Source organism: Hyperolius riggenbachi, chromosome 7 (assembly GCF_040937935.1).
Source record: "Hyperolius riggenbachi isolate aHypRig1 chromosome 7, aHypRig1.pri, whole genome shotgun sequence".
NCBI lineage: Eukaryota > Metazoa > Chordata > Amphibia > Anura > Hyperoliidae > Hyperolius > Hyperolius riggenbachi.
The window spans coordinates 140,560,442-140,581,901 of record NC_090652.1 but is presented as its reverse complement, the minus strand read 5'-3'; the positions used below and the strand labels follow the sequence as shown (position 1 = coordinate 140,581,901).

The 21,460-nt window shown below is 45.8% G+C and overlaps 1 long non-coding RNA gene across 3 annotated transcripts in view; it reads left to right on the top strand.

The window, feature by feature from the left end:
- LOC137524620 (uncharacterized) overlaps window positions 1–21,460 on the top strand; it is a 154,644-nt gene that overhangs the window by 649 nt on the left and 132,535 nt on the right. For all 3 annotated transcript variants that reach the window (XR_011022739.1, XR_011022740.1, XR_011022741.1), the window contains exon 2: window positions 10,793–10,836. This is a non-coding gene — a long non-coding RNA (uncharacterized lncRNA). The remainder of the gene's footprint in view (window positions 1–10,792; window positions 10,837–21,460) is intronic.

Genomic DNA, 21,460 nt, shown 5'->3' with positions numbered 1-21,460 from the left:
AAGAGACCTAGAGCTCGTTTTTAAACGGGCTTAGGTCAACTAGTTGTCTGTTTCTCTATGGCTTCTTTCCAGGGGTGAGCCTGGGGTGCCTGGCACCTGGGTGCAAGATTTTCTCTGGCGCCTATGGTAGTAGTGTTGTCCGGATCATGAACGATTCGGATCTTTGATCCGAATCTATTTTATGAGTCGATCATCCGAATCATCAAAATGAACGATTCGGATCGCAAAAGGGGCAGGGCCAGAAGCGACACGCCCCCTCTCAGCGGGCAGCGGGCTCCTGGAAGCAGAGCTGAGATGGATCGCTCTGTTGGATGCGAGGCAGCCTTGCAGGGACAGCAGGTAGATGAGAGAGAGGGGACATCGGTGCCACTGCCAGATATGTGTAGAGCACACATACTGGCTGCAATGTGCTGCCCATTACAGGCTGTCTGTTCCGTAGTTGTGCACAGTGATCACATGGGAAGCTTTTGGCTCAGCACAGCTCAGTAACTTTGCAGACACTGTGATTGAAAGGCAATATAATCCTCCTGCACTCGGCACTAAACAGCTGCACTTATCTTCTGATAATGCTTTCTTTCACTGTGCGACCTTTTCTTTCAAAGTGTACAGATGAGCATATAGGTGAAATATATGTAATGCATATGACTTCAGCATGTGGGTATTGTGTGCAAACATTTCTGCTCTCTGCTCGTCCCTCCTCCCTTCTCTGTCCACTCCCTGCCCTCTGTCCATCTTCTCCCCTTCTCTGTGTGTCCACTCCCTCCCCTTCTCCTGTCCACAGACCTGTCCTGCTGTTCATTTCACCCCCGAATGCTTCCGGTAGTAAAATGATCCGAGATTCGAATCAAAGATCCGGATCTCTTCAATGATCCGATTCGAATCATCCGGATCATTGAAAAGATCCGAACTTCCCATCTCTATATGGTAGTGGTTAAATTAACTGCACCCAACCACATAACCACACCCATGTCCTGCCTAATCACACCCACACCTTCCACCTCTTTACGCATGCATGTGATACCCCATTCCTACCCCTCTTCCATGGGCTTGCTCCTGGCTGGCTTTGGCTGCCTGCCAGTCTGCTAGTCTCTAGACTGACTCAGGTTGAGAGGCTCTGCGAGTGCGACGCAGTCACACACTGCGTATTTATGGCTGCCTGCGGCCACCCTACTCTCGCTCGCTGTCGTCGGCTCCTCCCCCCGCCAAGCCCAAGCGTGAGGTGGGCTGCCTGTATCTTTCCCGTTGCGCCGCGCAGCCTTCCAGTGTTGCCAACCTTTCACGTTATTTTTTACTGACAAATACCTAAAAATTTACTGACAAAAGATTATTTTTACTGACAAAATTTCCCCACTAAATGCACATAAGAGACAGCGTTTCACCAGTAAATGCACGTAATGACAGACAGCCTTTCATCAGTAAATGCACATAATGAGAGACAGCTTTTCACCAGTAAATGCACATAATAAGAGACCGCTTTTCACCAGTAAATGCACATAATAAGAGACTGCTTTTCACCAGTAAATGCACATAATAAGAGACCGCTTTTCACCAGTAAATGCACATAATAAGAGACAGCTTTTCACCAGTAAATGCACATAATGACAAACAGCCAGTGTCCCCAGTATATGTAGCCAGCCTGGACCCCCTTTCGGCAGTGAGTGACAGGGAGCCCCTTTAGGCAGTGAGTGACAGGGAGCCGTTTGAGCAGTGAGTGACAGAGAGCCCCTTTAGGCAGTGAGTGACAGGGAGCCCCTTTAGGCAGTGAGTGACAGGGAGCTCGTTTGAGCAGTGAGTGACAGGGAGCCCCTTTAGGCAGTGAGTGACAGGGAGCCCCTTTAGGTAGTGAGTGACAGGGAGCCCCTTTAGGCAGTGAGTGACAGGGAGCCCCTTTAGGCAGTGAGTGACAGGGAGCCCCTTTAGGCAGTGAGTGACAGGGAGCCCCTTTAGGCAGTGAGTGACAGGGAGCTCGTTTGAGCAGTGAGTGACAGGGAGCCCCTTTAGGCAGTGAGTGACAGGGAGCCCTTTAGGCAGTGAGTGACGGGGAGCCCTTTGGGCAGTGAGTAACAGGGAGCCCCTTTAGGCAGTGAGTGACAGGGAGCCCCTTTAGGCAGTGAGTGACAGGGAGCCCCTTTAGGCAGTGAGTGACAGGGAGCCCCCCCCCCCCCCCCGCCGCCGCATCCGCTCCCCCCTCACCTTGCAGACCTCAGGATCAGCGGCGACCCGACCAGTACGAGCGGGCGCCGGACGCACCCGCACTCTATATGCGGAAGTGATGTCACTTCCGCATATCAGTGCGGGCGCTGGGTCCTAGCGCCTGCACGATTGGTCACCGCCTGATCGAGGTCTGAGTGAGGCGCCAAGAGGGAGGGGGAGAGCAGCGGCAGCCACAGGGGGTGAGCAGCAGCCGGGCGGCGCCTGTCTGAGACAGGCGCCTGGGTGCAATGCACCCGCAGCACCCGCCTAGGCTCGGCCCTGCTTCTTTCACACTATACAGGGAAAAACTGAAGCTTTTTCACAATGCACTGCTATAGTGAAAAAAAAAATTAAAACGCAACGCATTGAGGATTCTTTCACATGAACAGCTAAAAGGAATGTTAAGGGCTCTCTGAAAGCAGCGCTCTATTACTACTGGTCAACCATACCAGTTTCTTTGCAGAGCCAGCTGCAAGCGTCCAGCACTTGTGGCGACCACTGCATGTGCATCCGAGCCGGCGGTAAATGGCCCTGGGCTACCCTGACCAGATGCCCCGTTTTACCTCAGACACGTCACAGATTCAGGGTCCCCTGTCCCAAGCTTGTCCCAGGTTAAGTCCCACTTTTGGCCGCCGGATGTCCCAGCCGTGGACTCTGTGTCCGCATGAGGTAATGTTTGCCTCATTTACTATTTGCGCATTCGGAGTAATCGTTTTCTGCTGCATTTCATGTGTTAAAGGTAACGGTTGTTACATTTTATTTGTGAGCTCACAATCTAATCCCGGCCATAGTCAAAGTCTAATGTCCCTCCATATAATTATTATGTATTTATGTAGCACTTGCATCTTCTGCAGCACTTCACCAGCATACATTGTCATGCCATGGACTGACATCCATGATGCAAATCTCCCATTTCGACACATCATTGTGGGAACACTGTTTTCTTTTGTGTTTGGGGAACATTGTCTAATTACCTTCAGGGTCATTTTGCCTGTGTTTTGGGAGGACACTCTGGCCCACTGCCTCAGAGTTACATTACTGTTCGCTCTGCCCACTGCATGTCATGGACATGCCCATTTTCCCACCGCTGTCATGGACACGCCCTATTTTCAGCGCAAACACACACACCCTCCCGTCCCAGGTTGAGCCAAGAAAAGTATGGTCACTGTACCTGGGCGCTACATACTGCAATTTCTTTTACTGAGCGGTAACCGAACCGCGTGTCAACAGTTGACACGCTTGTGGTTTTAAGCACTCCCATTCGGTTGAAGGTTGCCTGACTCCAGCAATTAGTGAAGAAGATACTGCGCTCCACTGGAACACTACAAATTTAAAAATCAGGGGATCGCAGCAATGAAAGCGTTCACTTGACCTCTGCAACTAATAGTACACAAATCACTGCGCCTGCTTGTAACCCTGTAAAAGAATCATAAAAATGCACATAGTGCCCAGTACTGCTTATGCCAAGCCACACAAAGCACCCCGTGCCGCACTCCAGGGGGTAATGCCACCACCTTATGAGGACAGTATCAGAATCCCCCTTTGTGGGTGCACTCACCGGAAGCGCGTCTTGAGTAATTGCATATCACAGATATACTTCTTGCCAGCCAAGGAGCATCAGCCGTATATAAAAACAATTCTTCTTTAATAAAAAGCGATACCATAAATGCAGGTTCACAGATGAGGCCACGGATTATACAGAGCCGTACACCCCGACTGTTCCTGCTTCCTGATGACGTCAGTGCGTGCCTCCGACTGTTCGCTTCGCCCACAACATTCATGGACATGCCCATTTTCCCACCGCTGCCATGGACACGCCCTATTTTCAGCGCATACACACACCCCCTCCCGTCCCAGGTTGAGCCAAGAAAAGTATGGTCACTGTACCTGGGCGCTACATACTGCAATTTTTTTTCCTGGGCAGTAACCGAACCACGTGTCAACCGTTGACACGCTTGTGGTTATAAACACTCCCATTCGGTTGCAGGTTGCCTGATTCCAGCAATTGGCAGCTAAACAGCATTTAACGTGCCGCTTAGTCGTTCACCGTAAAGAGCTCTAAACACCATTTAGCTGCCACATTGCCTGGGTTAAACTCCTTCCAGTTGCATAGGTAGGTACTCTCAGTATAGGGATATACAGTGGGATGTGAAAGTTTGGGCAACCTTATTAATCATCATGATTTTGATGTATAAATCATTGGTTGTTACAATAAAAAATGTCAGTTAAATATATCATATAGGAGACACACACAGTGATATTTGAGAAGTGCAATGCCGTTTATTGGATTTACAGAAAGTACGCAATAATTGTTTAAATAAAATTAGGCAGGTGCATACATTTGGGCACTGTTGTCATTTTATTGATTCCAAAACCTTTAGAACTAATTATTGGAACTCAAATTGGCTTGGTAAGCTCAGTGACCCCTGACCTACATACACAGGTGAATCCAATTATGAGAAAGAGTATTAAAGGGGGTCAATTGTAAGTTTCCCTCCTCTTTTAATTTTCTCAGAAAAGTAGCAATATGAGGGTCTCAGAACAACTCTCAAATGACTTGAAGACAAAGATTGTTCACCATCAGGCTTAGGGGAAGGATACAGAAAGCTGTCTCAGAGATTTCAGCTGTCTGTTTCCACAGTTTGGAACATATTGAAGAAAAGGAAGACCATAGCCTCAGCTCAAGTTAAAGCCGGAAGTGGCAGACCAAGAAAAATCTTAGATAAACAGAAGTGACAAATGGTGAGAACAGTCAACCCACAGACCAGCACCAAAGACCTACAACATCATCTTGCTGCAGATGGAGTCACTGTGCATCGTTCAACTATTCGGCACACTTTACACAAGGAGATGCTGTATGTGAGAGTGATGCAGAGGAAGCCTTTTCTCCACCCACAGCACAAACAGAGCAGCTTGAGGTATGCTAAAGCACATTTGGACAAGCCAGCTTCAATTTGGAATAAGGTACTGTGGACTGATGAAACTAAAATTGAGTTATTTGGGCATAACAAGGGGCGTTATGCATGGAGGAAAAACAACACAGCATTCCAAGAAAAACACCTGCTACCTACAGTAAAATATGGTGGTGGTTCCATCATGCTGTGAGGCTGTGTGGCCAGTGCAGGGACTGGGAAACTTGTCAAAGTTGAGGGATGCATGGATTCCACTCAGTATCAGCAGATTCTGTAGACCAATGTTCAGGACCAGTGACAAAGCTGAAACTGTGCTGGGGCTGGATCTTTCAGCAAGAAAAACGACCCTAAACACTGCTCAAAATCCACTAAGGCATTCATGCAGAGGAAGAAGTACAACGTTCTGGAATGGCCATCTCAGTCCCCAGACCTAAATATATATATATATATATATATATATATATATATATATATATATATATATATATATATAATGTATATAGGGGTGGCTACCTGCTGCTCAGATGCACATACGAGAGATTGTCACAAGTGCTAGATGCTTGCAGGCAGCTGCAAGTGGACAGTTAAGTGCGCTGCTGTCAACCGTTCATCTGAAAGAGCCCTTAGCCAATTGATGTGTATGATGTGTATGATGATCATTTTCCTAGCGCTTACAATAATTCTCCAATCACTTTTCTGGGCAGAAACACACTGCAATGCATTTTTCCATCCGTTTTCATTTTTAAAAACATGCTCCCATTGATTTTCATTAAAATCGCAGCAAAAACATCACAATTTTTAAAAAAAAATCGAAGCAAAAACATCTAAATTTTTCAAAAAATCGCAGAAATTTTGCTGTGATTTTACCGCTATTTTAATGCAAGTCAATAGGAGCGTGTTTTTAAAAACAGAAAAAGGATTGAAAACTGCTCTGAAGTGTGTCTTTGCCCTCAGTGTCACTACATATCTTTTATTAATGATTGGGTTGTGGTTTAAAAGCTCAAAGATGAAGCTGCATACACATGTGAAACAAAATTCTTTGGAAAACAAACTATCAATGACCGATCAGCAGATAATCTTTGTAAAAAAAGAAGGATGTACAAATAGACTACAAAAGTATTTCTCTGGTCTTTAGCATGAACTGATCTTTTGCATGTGTACAGCATCGTTAGAAAAAATCGCCCAATCTATGTGGCAGATTGATTCCTCGGTTTGCAAAGACATTTATTTCATGTGTGTACCCAGCTTAAAGGGGCCCATACACTCAGCCGATTTTCTGGCCGACCGATCGATCCCGATCGATCGATTGATCGTTTGCAAATCGGTTGGCCAATCAACCGATCGATGGCCGATTTCGATCGATTTCGATGGATTTCCATCGAACTGGCAGGGTGGAAAATTTAGGTCGATCTGATGAGATTGCTTATCAGTTTGCATTGACCTTAATGGAAATCTGATGGCAAAAAAATGCCATTAGATCGAATTTCAATAGATTTCAAACTGAAATCTATTGGAATTCTATCCTGGTAAAAAATGTTCTAAAAACGCATCAGATAGATCATCAGATGCATCTCTTATCTATCTGCTGCCAATCTGACGAGTGTATGGGCACCTTAAGGCTGCAATCGAAGCATCCTGGGCCTCCATAACACCTGAGCAGTGCCACAGGCTGATTGTTAGGAATAACTGAGGCTACTAATTCAATTTTCCTTTTTTTGTAACAGCCCCCATTTAGCCCCATTATTCTCTGTGCCTCCCTCCAGGGGTGTAACTAGAAATCACTGGTCCCCCCTGCAAACATTTGGATGCCACCTCCCCTCTTGCTTTCTGCACAGGTAAACTGAGAACCAATGTTATTCAATTGGCTAGTGTACACATGAATGTGTTTTCCCATGCAGATAAAAACAGACAGCAGTGAAGTACTGCACACATTTTATCTATCAATTACATTAGCTCCTGTGATAAAATCTGCATGTTTTTGCACATGGGCCCGTATGCAATTAACTTTTTCTCCTTAGTTTTCTCCTAGGTGGTATTTTCAAAATTGTCAATAAGATGCCTTTTAAACAACCAACAAGCAAGAAAATACTCAAAATAATTTTGACAGTACTTTCTCACCTACTTTTTGGTAGTTTTTCAGATGCAAAATGTTGAAAAGTTATTTTAAATAGAATACGAGTGTGCTCCCAGTCTCAGCTTATTACACTCACTCTGTCCATCTCTGATACAGCAGAACTCTCTCTGCAGAAACCTCCAGCATTACTACTGCACAGAACACTTGGGGAGGGGTAGAGAGGTTGGGGGCTGGGCGCTGTACACAAGAGCCTGCTGTGCACTGAATAGGGACTGTCTACAAATCTTTGTCTGATTCCTTATCATTGGCTGAGGAGATGCAGTCATAAGAACAATTATGCAGAGAGCAGAAAGTTTTTCTCTATGTGCCCTTAGTTGTCAGTCTCTCAGGACAGGGAAAATAAACTTCTCCCCCCACGGGGCCCTCTGGGGCTTCTGGGACCCCCTGCAGATGCATCCCTTGCAGGGTCTATTGTTATGCCTCTGCCTCCCTCATAGTGAACCCATTGCATTGCTTCCATCTTGAACTAAAACCTGAGGTTAGATTAACTTTAAAAGTTATACATATTTTTTTATTCTCATAGGTCAGCACATGCTTCATGACCCAGTTGTGCCTGTTCTGTTCACTTTACGTCACCTTTTTCTGTGAGCTCCCACGCGGCTGAGTGGAGCCGTAGCATACTGGTCGCACACGGTTACTACAGCAGAGTCCCCAGTATCCAGCACCAGAGGCCATCGCCTGATGCCGGATACATGTGCTTGCCAGTCGCTTGAGCACAACCAGCCTTTAAAGAGAACCCAAGGTGGATCTTTGGGGTTGCAGATCAAGTAGCCCACTTTTTTTTTGCGCCCACCTTGTGCTCCCTTAAAAGGCACAGACTTCTTACCCCCCCCCCCCCCCCCCTCCCAAATACTTATTAAACCTCTGGCATGCCAGTTGCCTGAGTATTGGATAACGTGGATTTGCTGTAATATTTACATGCACATGCCCAGGCCACTTTTGACTGCTCTGCACAGTTGTTCAGGAGCGTAATCCACAAGGACGGGTGGAGTGAACAGTGCATGTGTTTTGTCTTGACTGGGACTAGTTATGCATAACTTTTAGGCCAGCTTCACACTGTGGATTGGCGTTAGCGCACGTACAGCGCTACACTGCCAAAAACAGGCCTTCAAGGAATACCGTGTTACTATGCAGTATTGTCCTTCTGGCATTCACCCAAACATGAAGTGACGTTTGCTTGCGGTCATTTCCTGTTTTTGAAATATGGAAGTGCACGGCAGCATATTGTTAATATACGCTTCCGTGCATGCGCGTCGCAAAGTCACCGCACTGCCAACATTTTTCGAATCTCTGCGTCGCCATAGACTTACATAACTTCCGGTCCGTTGCACATCGACGCAGATATGTGCGCTAACTTCGTTACATAGACTTTCATTGCCCTGTAGCAGTGCGGTAAATTGCCGCGACGCACCGCGCCAGAGTCACGTGAAGTGTGACCTGGAACGCAGCTCTGTGACTCTCTCTGCATGTAATGGTACTGAACTGCTTGTGCACAGCATTATCCGGGTTTCCGAATAAGGGAACCTGGATTCAAACAACAACACTATTCAAGAATAATATGTAGATTGTTCATGGAAAAATAAGACATCCCTAAATTAATATAAGACCCTGTCTTGTTTTCGGGAAAACACAGTATTGCTGTACAATGCTGTATATTAGTATTTAGCCCTGTCCTCCCAGTGATGTTTATTTTGTAGAATTATTTTCCCAGAGCATTCTGGGAGATCAAGTATTATTTCTGTGGCTTTGGAATACACAAACAAACATTCTGCAGTGATGCTCCTCGCCAACAGTTAAGATGTCGCCACCTGTGATAAATGTCCGAATGTAAATCAGGGTGAGGAAGGATTTTACAATGGGCAAACACTGATCATTTATGAATTAAAGTGCATCCGATACAAACTTTTGCTGCCATCATTTTTCTGCCCCTTATCAGACTTAAGTTTATTGGGCATTCTTCCCCCCAAATGATTTTTTTTTTAATTTTAGTTATTACCTAGCATGTAAATGAATGTTTCCACTCCCCCAGCTCCTCCAGTGCCTAGGCATTATGAGTCCCATGCTGCAAGTGCTCATGGGAGCTCAGCCTGGTGAGGAGGAGGCTTTTGCTGAAGCATGCACAAGATTTCAGAGGCAAGGGGGGGAGAGGGGAGTGGAGATTTCACAGGCTGAGGGGCAGAGATGCAGAGCAGCTTGCCTGTGTGTAATGATGACAAGCAGAATATAAAAAACACAAAATCCAGGCTCCTCACACCCAGCTAGGACATTTAAACACTTGCAGATTTAATAGAGGGGTGTGGCAAGCAAATAGCAAGTCAAAATGGAGAAGCAGAATATGGCTGCTCTCATTGTAGCACAGGAGGAAATAATCATATACCGTTGAAGCTGTTTGCAGCTAGATTTACTGTGTAAAGTGTAAACCATCTAAACTTTAGATAAGATATATAGACAAGTTACTCTGCTTTAATTTTGTAAAAAAAAAAAAGATAATTTGATGCATTACATTTTATTCAGTAAAGTTCCTCTTTAATATCATGTGAGCTGCCATGACTAAGGTTTTGACTTTTAACATAATATTTGTAAGACAGAATGAGTTGTTGCTCAAGGCTAGCCCTCTGCACTCATTCCATTACTAGTGTCGGCTAGAATGTCTTACATTTGTAAAATTGCAGTGATATGGAGAAGTGGAATATGATTATCTAGCAGTTGGTGGTAGAGAAATGGAGAAAAGTTGTGAAAGGTAAAACATTATAGTCCAGGTTCACTAAAATGTATAGTATACAGCTCACATTATGAGGCGTATGCACTAAACTGCATTAAAGGACAACTGTAGTGAAAAGAATATGAAGGCTCACATATTTATTTCCTTTTAAACAATACCAGTTGCCTGGCAATCCTGCTAGTCTATTTGGCTGCAGTAGTGTCTGAACAACACCAGAAACAAGCATGCAAGCTTATCTTGTCAGATCAGACAATAATGTCAGAAACACCTGGGGGTTAATTTAACTAAAGTTAGCGCCACGTAACAGCGAGAGTTATCAGCCTTACGTGCCTTAATTAGTGTCCTTGCATGCTAAACGTGCTATCGGCAGCACTCTGCGCGCGCTAAGCTGCTGAATTGCAGCATAGCGAACGCTAATAACTAACGCGGCTCCACTCCTCCTGCCCTCATCACCAGCGGGTCTAGTCACATTAAAGGACCTGATCCCCACATTCTGATTTGACCCATAGGCGGTCTGTCACTTGGCAGGCATTTGCATTGGAGTTTATGGCACTGCAACAATCTATTTAGCGGGTGGTGATGCAGTGCACATGCTCCAATCAGATACAAAACTGTGATGCACTTCCTATACAGCAGGGAACATGTCACTGTTTGGGGGCAGAGCTACAAACATCACCCTGTCTGAGTTGTCCTTTTTCCTGTTGTGGAAAATAGGACATGGTGCAGTGTAATTGTCCTGCCCGGACTGTCATGTCGAAGGACAATCGCACCGCACCACATGTGCAAGCTTAAATAAATGGGAGCAAGTCCTAAATTGCATTCTTGTTCCAGGTGGTTGATGCAGATACCTGTGAAGTAAAAAGATCAGCATGGCAGTAAGTCTCTTTAATTTGTATTTTTTGTAAAGGTATTAAAGATGACATAGGTTCCAAGAGTTTTTCGGTACCTAGGATGCTACTCTTAGCCCTCTTTCACAGTGGGACGTTGTGTTTCATGCGACGTTACAGTCGCGTAACGTGCCCCTAATGCACCGCATTGAAAGACCATACCTTTGACGTTATAGTACATTCTTTAGCCCTGCGTTTGGTGCGCCGTTTTCGTCACACGGTGATGGAATGAAAACGGCGCATGCGTTACAAATAAAATTACTGAGCATGTGCAACACACAAAACGCAGCAGATTTATTGCTAAACGCACAGCATGCAGCATTTTCTAAATATTGCTACACGTTACACACAACGCAACGTGTGCACTGTGAATGTTGCACAGACTTAATATTGCTGTGCATTAGTCTGCGTTAAAACATTTTCTAACGTGCGACTTTAACGTCGCACTGTGAAAGAGGCCTTAGGGTAGGAACACACTAGGCAGAATCGCATATACGTTTTCCAGGGCACATACACTAGGTCTGCTGTTTCCCAAAGCAGCCAGATGGTAGAAGACCGATGGACATGCAAAATGGACCCATGCTTTCTTATGGGCTTGTTTACTGCACTGTCCATTTTTTTCATTGCATTTCTGCATTGTACAAACCCAACAGGTACAATTTTTTTAGAAACTAGATGCGTTACCATTTATTTGATAGAGAGGCATGCATTGCCAGATTTGTGGGAAGGCCACGTAGGCCCTGGCCTTGGGTGGCAGGATGGCTGGGGTGGCATTGTAGCTGACAGCAGATCAGCTGTTTCATAAGGTGTGGCACTTGTGTCCTTATACCACTGCATGACCGTTGGCCCGTCTGCCTGCCTGCTCAATGACAGTCATATAGCCCTGCTCGACTCTCCTCCACAAAGTTCCCTTCGCTCACGGCACTGCATACACAGAGCTGATCATTAGTGGCACTGGCTTTGTCTCACAGTGATGAAAGAGTGAGTGACGCGCAGTGATGACTTCGTATATACTGAGCACCGTTCGCTCGCTTATCACAGTGAGACAAAGCCAGCAACACTGATGGTCAACTCTTTGTGCTCTCTCCCCAACACAGCACTTTCTGGCAACGAGATGGGGCGCTGGTGATAGTGGGCCTTGTGTGGCAATGCATCTTCTCCCAAGAGGCAGCAGGTACTGGAACCTCCCCCAGAATAATACAGCATATACATACAGTATGGAAACCATAACACTACGGCAAGTGTAAACAAAGCCTAAAGCTGAGTCTATGGTTGACCATACATGAGTCCATTATGGTTTGATAGCAGCATACACAGCAATCTCAAGTTTGATAGACTGCACCTATCAAGCATTGAACCGCAAGTGTTGTACGGTTTGAAGCAGCACAACATTATGCACCATCAATCCCCAGTGCTCTTGCCCCACCTTCATCCCACAGAGATTTTCCAACATGCCCAATCAGACTTTCTATTAATAAACTAAGCAAAATCCATCGAAATTCAAATGATCGGATATGCTGCAACAATAGACCACTGGCAATCTACCAGAAATCGGTCAGAAATAACCTCTTTACTTCCTCAGTATTACTGTGTGAAAAGGAGCAGGAACAAAACACATCTGCTGAAAATTTCATGCACAACAGCTTGCAGACACAGAAAGGGCTGGAATAATAAAGTCAAAGACTCCCATTAATGTCAGCAGCAAGCTTTGATTTTAAAATGGTATTTGAAAATGCATTCTTCTCTTTTACCCCCGCTGCGCACAGCTGTACACTGACTGAGACAACATGTACTAATCCTTGCCTCACAATCGCACCACTATACAGTACTGCCTGGCAAAATAGGAGCTGCAAAGCCACAAGTAGCTGCATACAGAACAATGTAATAAGTAAATAATTGCATACTGTTTATGACACTCTGTCTGTCTCAAGAGTCTTCTTGCCAAATCCGTTAAAAAGGGCACCGCCATTGAGTCTTACACTGCCGACACAGAGCCTAACACCGGCAACAAAAAAATAGCCGATATAGTAGTTGCCTTCTGTTTGTATTTGTAGCTACACTTTGCTTGTTTCTATGTGCAGCTAAACTAAAGCTATCCATGAAATATGAACTACTATATAGCGGCTATGAGAAACTGTATTTTTAATGAAATTGAAAAAGGATAATAATATGAACTACTAAAATAACGTTTATGTTTGCAGCTACTACTACATTGAATTTGAACTATTACATTGACTATAGAATGTGAACTGCTATATCAAGGATACAAGAAACTGTATTTATAATGAAATTGAGAAGGATGGGGGGTGGGTTTAAGGTTAGGCAGGTGAAAGGGGGGGGAGGGTCTTGAGGTTAGGCACCATCGATGGGGGGGGGGGGGTAGAGTTAGGCATCACCACGGGGGTTAAGGTTAGATGCAGGGAGGGGGGTTAAGTAAGGCTAAGCACCACCATGGGGGTTAAGGTTAGGTGTGGGGGGTGGGAGGGTTGGGGTTAGGTGCCTGCGTGTGTGTGTGGGGGGGGAGGGGTTAGGCATTGGTAGAGGGAGGGTTCTGTGTGAGAGTATGGTTAGGTTAGCTCATAGTAAAATGTTGGTAAAGTCAATCCACAATGAAGAAAGATGGATACCGGCACTTGATACAAATGGCACTTTATTCAAACATGGTAAAGGTTACAGATTAAAAAAATCACCAGTGTTGACAGCTGTTTCACGTGCTTCTACGCCTTCTCAGGATACACAGGCTTACCGCTTCCTATCCACACCCATCTAGATACCTGGGGAGGGGAGGGACAACCCTCCAAGGGTGGTGCAGAAGCACATTAGCCCTTAAGGTTAAGGTATCACAGACAAATATAAATGATACAGCATATCACTAACAAAAGACTGAAATTTAATTTCTATCGATAAAGCCCAAATTGCCCAAGGCATTTGTCAAATAAATCAGGGATACCTCTTTATGTAGTAATAAATTACCTTTTGATACTCTTCTCTGTACCCCTGTAATTTTGAGAAGACCATCTACCTGTAAACAATCAGCTACCCCTCCGTGGCATTCTGTAACATGCTCGATCATTCGGCATGCTCCCACGCCATTAGTTATAGGTCGTTTATGTTGTAAGAATCTGCCCTTGAGTGGCTGAGTGGTTTTCCCCAGGTAGAATCTCCCACAGGGGCACCAGATGCAGTACACTACGTATCTAGACCTACAATCAGTGGCATAGCTAGGGTATCTGACACCCAGTGCTGATTATTTACAGACCTCCCCAAAACAGAAAGTCGTGAGTACATGTACGCCATGTTGAAAAATGAGTGCGGCCATGACATGGGTGGAGATAACCGTAATGTAACAGTGTAACTCTAAGGCAGTGTTTTGATTTTCCAAAAAACACAGGCAAAGTGGTCCTAAGGCCCAGTTAACACAGATGCTTGCTGGGCGATAAGCAAGTGCCGCAGCACTCATTATCTAAGCACTACCCATACACATGAATTGGCAGTGCCGATACCATTGTTTACTGACATTTACTGTTGTTCGCGTAAACAGCACGGTTTTATCCTTATTTTTTCTGTCGTTTCAGCCGACTCTAGTAATTTGCTGCCACATCTCTGTGTCCCTCTGTGGGGGTTAAAAAAGCCGATCATTGCTGAAAGTAGTCAAATGCTTTTCTGTACGCTTGCACTAGCAGTTCCTAAGACACCAGTGACTAGTCACCAGTAATAAGTACAATCAAGGCTTACCAGCCCATATCAACCCCAATCACAAGGCTGTATATAGTTTTGAGATTGATTCCCTGGATATCTGTCTCACGTCTATGGGCCACAACTAAATGTCTCTGAAGGTCCTATACGCCTCTTGATCAGTAGTAGCCCAATAAGATTGTACCAATATAGTGGTATATGGAATAAGGGAGAAAATGGTTGAAGTGTAGAGTGTTTCATTGTATCAAAACAAATGCAAAAGTATAAAATATAAAGCTGAGTAGGATTGTGTTTGGCCACTGCTGTAACCCGAAGTGGGTGTTGTTTTCATCCTAACTAACCTAGGTCAGTGCTGGGAAGATCGTCACCCAGAGCAACCACAAATATTGTTCTGAATGTCATTTATTGTTATTGTGCATGTACACATGCATATAGCAGTCTCAACAGTTATCTTTTTGTAACAGCAACATTTTGTTGAACTATGATAACAAATTGTTATAACAAACTATTATAACAAAAAAACATGAACATACCATTAACATGCTCATACAGATAATCTGTGAGCAAGTAGGGCTCATTCACAGGATTAGTGTTTCACAATTGTGGTATTCAGCAAACTTGAGTCTTTGAAAAACACTGCTCAACCGCCTTATCACCAACGCAGAACTGATAACATGGCAGCCAATGCCTCCATCAGACAACATTGTCCAAAGAGCCCATAGTGTAAAGCCATAAAAAAATTATTAATTAAGCAATAATTAAGAAAACCACTGGTGGTGGTGCGCTTGATGATATGTATATGTGAGAAGCGTAATTTCTTACCTTTTCAGAAGGACAAACCATTATTTAATGGGAAAAGTAATGTTTATTCATGAACGGTAGACAATGCAATTCACGGGTCTTGGACCGCTTCCTCAGGTCAATAGAAGTGCCTGTAGAACCTTTGTACGAACAAGAGCTCCCAAATAAACCCCCAAAAAACATTAATGAGCATAAAATGATCAAATAAAATCAAAACAATGTGGAATAAATTAAAAAAGGGAACCACTCACATACACATAAATTCACATCCCATTTGATGTTTAAACCTTCTGGGAAACGAGTTACCATCTTAAAAATACAGAAGATTTACCTTTTGAGGAGAAACATCTGTAAATCACCTTTTTTTAACTGAATGTCTAACCCACTCAATGTCGCAATACAAATTACAACCCAACGCCCCCAAAAAGTTGCACCGCAACTTAATGCCCCGTTATCGTCACATACAGTAGAACATACAGGCAATTGAAAGTATGCTTCCAAGTCATTACTGAGCATGTGCAAACAGTCTAACACAGCTAATAACGTGTAGAACGCACAGCATGCAGTACTTTCACTTAACCACTTGCCGACCGCACACTCATACCGTGCGGCGGCAAAGTGGTAGCTGGAGGACCAGCGACGCAGCTCAGCGTCGCCAGGTGCCTCCCTAATTAATCAGGAAAGGCCGCTCGTGCGAGCGGCCGTTTCCTGTTAGATCACGGAGCGGGTCTCTGCTGATCGCGGCTCGCAGACTAAATGTAAACGCGGGAGACATTTGTCTCCTTTGTTTACATTGTACGGCGCTGCTGCGCAGCAGCGCCGTAAGGCAGATCGGCGATCCCCGGGCCAATCAGCTGCCGGGGATCGCCGCCATGTGACAGCCGACATCCTGTCACAGGCTGCACAGGACGGATAGCGTCCTGTGCAGCCCCGATCACCGGGGGGACAGGTAGGAGAGGGAGGGAGGTGAATGTCGCCGCAGAGGGGGGCTTTGAGGTGCCCCCCCCGCAACATGCCACCAGCAGGAGCGATCAGACCCTCCCTGCACATCATCCCCATAGGGGGGAGAAAAGGGGGGCGATCTGATCGCTCTGCATGCCAGCTGATCTGTGCTGGGGGCTGCAGAGCCCACCCAGCACAGATCACATAAATCAGCGCTGGTCCTTAAGGGGGGGTAAAGGGTGGGTCCTCAAGTGGTTAAAGTGCAGCGTTAGACACCAACGCAACGTGTGCACTGTGAACAGGGCATTGATTTTTCATTGCAGTGAGTTATTCTGCGTTAAATGTTGTTTTAACGAGACTTTAACGCTGCACTGTGAAAGAGGCCTTAAAGTAATTTTTGTGGTCTACCGTGGGCCCCTATAATGCTTCTACATCTTAACCACTTGACGACTAGTGGATTTCTGTCTGATCTGTGCTGCGTGGGCTCTCCAGCCCGCAGCACAGATCAGGATTATGCCAGGGCGATCAGACTTACCCCCTTTTTTCCCCACTAGGGGGATGTCCTGCTAGGGGGGTCTGATCGCCGCCGGCTTGCTGCGCTTTGGGGGGGGGCTCTTCAGAGCCCCCCTCCGCAGCGTTCTCTGCGCTCCGTCCCTTCCCTCCCTCTCCCTCCCCCTGCGCATTGAAGGATAGGATTCAGCCTATCATAGGCCGGCGATCCCCGGCCAATCAGAGGCCGGGGATCGCCGATCTGCCTTATGGCGCTGCTGCGCGGCAGCGCCGTATGATGTAAACAGCGGGGATTTCTTCTTGTAAAAATGTGTTTACATTTTGCCGGCGAGCCGCGTTCGGCGGCTCTCCGGCTGTTCACGGAGACACCCTCCGTGAACGGACATGGAAAGGCCGTTTCCATGGAAACCCGCAGACGACCAGTTTACGCCAATCGGCATTAGCTGGTCGTCAAGAGGTTAAGCCGAAACAGGCATGTGGTGCACCCCTCATACTACAAGCGACAAGACATACTAGATATGACGTACACTACATTGGAATTGTTGCAGTTTAGAAAACTCTTTGAGTTCAAATGGTTTATTCCTGGAATAGGAATGTACCTTATTACCACATATATAGGACCCGACAATACAGAGCCAAGTAGTTAATCTAGATAGAGAAGGGGCAGACTGGAACAAGCTAGGCAACATCTAAGAAAACAAATTCCTAGAAGGACTACGGGAAGCAAATTTATTTAAATACTTGGGGTAAAGAACATCAATAAGGTGTGGCATTCAGCTAGTCATTGACAAAAGACTAATCAAACCTGCAGTGGCACCAGTCCATATCGGGATCTCATGAACACTTTTTTTCAAGCACAGAAGGTGCATAAATGTGACTGGAAAAAATTGATCTTCCTGTATTGAACAGATCATCTTATAAAAAAAAATTTTGCGGTGACAATTCCAGAGCTACATGCCAGAGATGTCGCAAAGAATTTCTTGATTGGAAGGCAGAATTTTCGTTTTACTATTTTGTATCGCCCTCTTATTGATACATATTCAAGCAGGGGTGTGGTGTCTATCCGAGGTGTGGTGTCTATCCCTTGGTAAATACAACTGTACATCTCCTAACTTTGGTCTATATTCATTGATGATGATTACTTAGGGGCAGACCATCTGTAATTCCTAATAAAAGAAATTGGGGTGATATCAGCAAGTCCACACTCAGGGTTTTGATTAAAACTTCTCTGCAGTTGTCTTTGACTCAAGTTTTAGCTAAGTACACATGCATGATTACTTCATCTCTTGGGTGACAGTTTGGGGCAGGTGCGTAGCAATAGGGGTTGCAGAGGTAGCGACCGCATCGGGGCCCTTGGGCCAGAGGGGCCCCATGGGGCCCTTCCTCAACCAAAGCATTAGCTGTTTATTGGTCCTGTGGTGGTAATAATCACCTCTATAGATGCTTTGAATCATAGTAATCATTAACAAACTGTTCCCCATCTGATTCTTGCACCTCTAATACTATGTATGACCAAGGCAGGTTTTGTTGCGCCGTATCAAGTGTTATATATAGAGTGCTGGGAGGGGCCCCATGTAAAACTCGCACCGGGGCCCATAGCTCCAAAGCTACTCCACTGGTTTGGGGCAGAATCCTGTAAGACCCCTCGCTAGCTTTGAGGTTAGTAATGAGTCTGTTACTATGGAGGGGGGAGGAGGGACGATGTGCTGTGTCCTTTGGACCCACATCTGATAGTCATGGTGAGGAGGAGAACAATGTGCTTGGGGTCAGTTAGATGTCTTCACTAAACATCTGGTTTGCCTCATTTTAAGGATACATCAGGGAGCTCTTGAACATACACTGGATGGCTCTAAATGGCCATCTTTGCCTAGTGTGATCTAGTATGTACACCTAACTTAACACGTTTGTTTCAGACTTCATGTGGACAGAGAAAAATGTTTGTCAACTTGATGAATTAAAAGGTTTCGTGCAGCAGTGGCACCACTTATCCAATAAAGGCACCATGCTTTGTCATAAACAGTGCTGACAAGCTACCAAAAAAGGTTTTGTTTCAGAAAGTTTCACTTTATTTAGTGATATAGGTTGACCTTCGTGTAGTATATTGTATAGTGTAGAAAAAAAAGTTTCCTGGAGAGTAGAGTATGTTGTATTCTCCTTCCTACAGGTTCATCTGACTTATATCCACAATTTCACTTTAACTGGGTACTTTGTATTGGAAATGAAATTGAATAGAGCTAACATCATATACCCTATCCATCTTAAAGCAGACCTGAACTCAGAACATCTTCTCTGCTCTAAAAGATACATAACAGCATAATAACCTTTGCAGAAAAACATTTCTTTGTTACAGCTCACACAAATCCTAACATAAATCTGTACTATTTCCACTCCCTGATTTATGGAAGCAGACATATCGTGAGCAGCCTGTGCTTTCAAATGAGCTTATTTGCCTTGGCAGTCATGTGACACAGGGGAGGGATCAAATTACAACTTGTGATTAGACACAAATGAGGCTAAATTAAACAGGCTAAACTCTCTAAATACATACATATATATGCACATTTGTAATACCAGTCCGTGCATACCTGTTCACTGCACCTGTGTGACCGCACGCTGTTTTCTCCTTCTCCTCTTCCTCCTTCAGGTGCATTATCTTCAGCCACTTTCTCCCTTGCACCTTCACAGCCACCCTCCTTCACTCCACCTCTCACCTTGAGCGGTTCCTGCTCCTCTGCTCACAGCAGCAGCCAGTTGTCCATGAAGGAAATCTTTGAGCGGAAGAAGCCAATGTCTGCCAGTCACCCCCTTGCCTGGCGTCTGACATCTGGCTTGGTGGAACTGTTAGCTCGCCAGCTGTTACCAGCTAGTGGACTCTGAGGTCTTCCAAAACTTTGTGGCAATTGGGACACCACAATGGAAGATACCAGGCCACAATTATTTCTCAAAAAAGGTGTACCATGAAGTTGAAAGGCAAGTGGTGTCATCTCTGGCACACAGCGTTGGGTCAAGGGTCCATCTGACCATGGATGCTTGGTCTGCAAAGCATGGTCAGGGCAGGTACATTACTTACACAGCACAGTGGGTCAACCTGGTGACCGCTGGCAAGCAGGGAGTACGTGGCTGTGCAGCAGACCTAGTTGTGACACCTCCATGGCTTGCAGGCAGGCCTGCTGCCACCTCCTCTCCTTCTCCTCCTACTCCTCCTGCTACATCCTCTTCGCTGTCATCCTCCTCCTCCTCGGCTGAGTGGCAATGCTACTCTACTGCTGCTGTGATCTCCTATACAACTACAAACCCCCAGCTCCCCAGGGCCTATGCTGCATGCCAGGTATGACAGTGTCACACCATCTTGGACATGTCTTGCCTCAAAGCTGAGAGTCACACTGGAACAGCTCTCCTTGCTGCTGTGAACAAACAGGTGGATCAGTGGCTGACCCCGCACCAACTGGAGATTGACAACGTGGTATGTGACAACGGGCAGCAATCTCATTTCTGCTTTGAGTTTGGGTAAGTTGACACATGTATCTTGCATGGCACATGTGCTGAATCTAGTAATTCAAAGATTTGTGTCTAAGTACCCAGGCTTACAGGAGGTCCTGAAGCAGTCCAGGAAGGTGTGTGGGCATTTCAGGAGGTCCTACACGGCCATGGCACGCTTGGCCGATATTCAGCAGAGAAACAACTTGCCGTTGAGGTGCTTGATTTGCGATAGCCAGACTCACTGGAATTCAACGTTCCTGATGTTTAACCGCCTGCTACAACAGGAGAAAGCCGTCAACCAGTATCTGTACAACTACAGTGAAAGGTCATGCTCTGGGAAGCTGGGGTTGTTCTGGCCGAAGTACTGGACACTCATGCGAAATGCCTGCAGGCTCATGCGGCCATTTGAGGAGGTGACAAACCTGGTGAGTCGCAGTGAAGGCGCCATCAGCAACTTGATCCCATATGCTTTCTTCCTGGAGCGTGTCGTGTGTAGAGTGGTGGATCAAGCTGTGGAGGAGCGTGAACAGGAAGAGGTGGAAGAGTGGGAACAATCATCAGCAGAACTAGATGTTTCCTCAACACCTGCGGCAGCACAGAGGAGGGGGAAGGAGGAGGAAGAAGAGTCCTGTGGGGAAGAGAAGTCAGATGAGGAAGGTGTTTTTTTTTTTTTTTCGAGGCGGAGGAGGCGGAAGAACAACCGCAGCAGGCGTTGCAGGGGGCTTGTGCTGCTCACCTTTCCCATGGTATTGTTTGTGGCTGGGGGGAGGAGGAGGAGAACTTACTTGACGTCACTGAGGAAGAGTAAGAGGAGATGGCTAGTGCAGATGGCATTTTTTATGCTGTCCAGCCTGTTGAGGTACCCCCGTTGTCACAGTCACTGAGTGATCGGCTAGGCGACAGAGTACTTACGGGTGTCCGGCATGTTTGTGTGTGCATCATCATGTTCCTCTTTCGGGGGGGGGGGGGGTGTGTGTTGGTGCACATCGCGCACGTCCGGCACATGCGTATGAATGTCTGCATGAGGACATGGATATTTGTGCGCTGGCGTGACTCGTAAGCAGGTACGCGCACGCGTACATCAATTTGGCGCCTAAAGGCCTATTTAAGCCGAGAGACAACACTGACAACTTGCTGTAGTGTTGCAGCTAGTGTCTGTCCCTGTGACTCTGTTACTCTGCCC